Below are 2,787 nucleotides of genomic sequence, written 5' to 3' on the forward strand. Positions count from 1 at the left end.
AATATTTAAAGATTGAATTTTGACAAAATTTATCAAATTTAAATTTGAATAATTATTTTGTAGTTAAAAATGTATAAAATGTTCAAATTTTGTATCTAAGATTTGAAAATTTAAAACAAGATTCCATATAAGTAATTAATTCTGTTACCAAAAAATCTAAAAAATAAATTTACACAGTTTATTTTTAGTCATTTTAAGTTCAAATTTGGACGAAATTACATACCTATTAAAAACCTAGAATAACTATTTTAGTTATTTTGTTGTGATTGTATAATATTATTCTTGAATCTTGGGTATACTTGAAACTTCTAATGTATACTATTATATATCTATGATAGTATCACGGTTTGTTGTTGATGTATAACGCGTTATAAGTACCTAATAGATCTTCTGATATGATTAATTTGGAATTTATTATAGGTACATATTATAGGTCAATTTTTTTTTAATATCATAGACTATATAATATTATGTTATATACCTAGACTGACATACCGTCTCCGCTCAGAATCGTTTTTCTTATACAATGATATTATATCATTGAATTCAAATTTAATACCATCCATTATACAGTGACCCACTTGTAACCTACTGTACGGCAGAGCGACATCCACTTACCCACCTTTTTTTTTATTACACTAATAATGCGAGAAATGTTAATCGATAACTGGATAAATGGACAGACAGAACGGAGTACGATGTAGGTAACATCGTACAACGGAGATATAAGCAAAATATGTTTAATAATCTAAAACTGCATCACTATTGTACATGGCCGTGTCTAGAGACTAGAAGGGAAATGTTCAGGGATCACCCCCCATGAAACTTCTTAAAAAACTTCGTTACATTTATTTTACATTGGTAAATTATTATCATGTTTATTAATTATTATAGTATTAAAATATAAGTTAAAAAATGTACCTATGTTACCAATATTAATAATTATCATAACAGTTTTCATTAATACCTATACCTATAATATTTGTTATTGGTTACTCGAATACTCAATTCAATCCCCTCCTTAAATAAAATTGACACGTTAGATAAGGCCATGCCATATTATGCTGTGCGGACTTACGGAGCGCATTATGGTGGATGCGATAAATTCGGATTTCGGACCATATTTTTTTCACTCCGGATATGTCCTTCCTCTAATGTTCGTGTATATCTGAATATTATGATTAATGACTATTGAGTCTAATAACCGTCAAGTGATAACCAATATACGGTCTTGCTGTCACGGGTATAAATCGTGTCAAGTTCCATGATGTATAATTATAAATTATAATGAAATAATGAATATAATATAGACTATAGTGAAATAAAAACTTATTAATTATAAAAGTGGGTCTAATTATTTAAATAAACACCCAATATTTATATCTGTGTTGCGTGTGAGGGGGGCCGGGGTTCATATATTTTCCCAGGGCGTCATTTTCCTTACCACCGGTCATGAAAATTGAAAAGTAATAACTAATAAGTAATAACGATGATAAATGATATTTGTGTCATTAACTTGCATTATTATATTGTATAATATGTATTATAATATAATAATCAATAATTGGACAACACGATTAGACAGACATAATAATATTATGAATTAAAAATAACAAAAACAATATGTAGGTATGTGTGTGATTATAATTTTTTTTTTTTGGTGTTGTTTCAACTTTTTTGAATAACTACAACATGAAGAATGCTGATGGCCAACTTGTCGATTGCCATTTGCCACACGACAAAATAAACATAATTATTAGTAATTTTTATTTATAGAATTAATCTATTCCGTCAATTGTCATGGATTGTCGAAAGCCGATGCAGCAACAACAGCTGTGTACACTTCTACACTCTGTACTCTGTAGTCTGTACAGTGTACGGTAATAAATTACTAATTATAAATAATAAATAATATTATATTAATTTCCATCATATTAATTTCGTTCTGTAATAATATTGTTCATCTTATATACAGAGTGCGCGCGTATCACGCTACAATCATAATAATATATTTGTTCCATTATCGGTGTCATTATAGTTTGCCGGAGTAGCCGTTGCGTGTACGCGGGCCACGGTGACGACGGCGCGCGACGACGTGCCTATACGTTCATCGCAGCGTTCGTTTTTGTTCGTTATCGCTCGAATACGCCCCCCTCCACGCCGGCCCCACCGCGGAACACCCCACTTGTTCCGCACGGCGTACTGAACATCCGCCGCAGCAGTCTTTCGCTCCGGTAACACACATACACAATAATAATATACAATATCACAAATTCACAATATTCACAGTGATAGAAAAAAACGAGAAAAAATATCGAAAACAAAAAAAAGACGGCGACAAACGTAAAATCGAACGCGTTCCGTTTTTCCAACTTATCAACCGTTGTCGGGCACGCCGTTGTTTTGTACTCGTCACCGTGTTTTTGTTCCTCCCGTTCCCGTGACTTTATTGTTATTAGATTTTTAGATTAATCATTTCTCCGCTCCCGTGGATCATAGTCCGCCACCGACTACGGCAAATGCGCTATTATTGCTGGACGACGACGTTTGCGCCCCAAACCCGTTGATTCCGTTATCGCGCATTGCACGCACTATATCGTATATCGTGCGGTACCCGATAAAATATCGTGTAGTCCAGTGATATCAAACACGGGTGTCCGTCTGAAAGTGATTGAATATTGAAATCTCTCACGTACGCGGCGGTAACGTAAAATCAAAAACCAAATATCGCCGCTGCCGTCGTCCCACTGCTGTGACACCGAGCGAGATGACCGAAAATCGTAACGC

The 2,787-nt window shown here is 33.7% G+C and overlaps 1 protein-coding gene across 1 annotated transcript in view; it reads left to right on the forward strand.

Annotated features, from left to right (window-relative positions):
* Positions 1-2,194: 2,194 nt before the first annotated feature.
* LOC100163554 (ADP-ribosylation factor 6) overlaps positions 2,195-2,787 on the forward strand; it is a 4,912-nt gene continuing 4,319 nt past the window's right edge. The window contains exon 1 of the mRNA XM_001945268.5: positions 2,195-2,787. The gene's annotated coding sequence lies outside the window, so the exon portion shown is untranslated.

The sequence above is a fragment of the Acyrthosiphon pisum genome, chromosome A2 (assembly GCF_005508785.2).
Source record: "Acyrthosiphon pisum isolate AL4f chromosome A2, pea_aphid_22Mar2018_4r6ur, whole genome shotgun sequence".
NCBI classification, from domain to species: Eukaryota; Metazoa; Arthropoda; class Insecta; order Hemiptera; family Aphididae; genus Acyrthosiphon; species Acyrthosiphon pisum.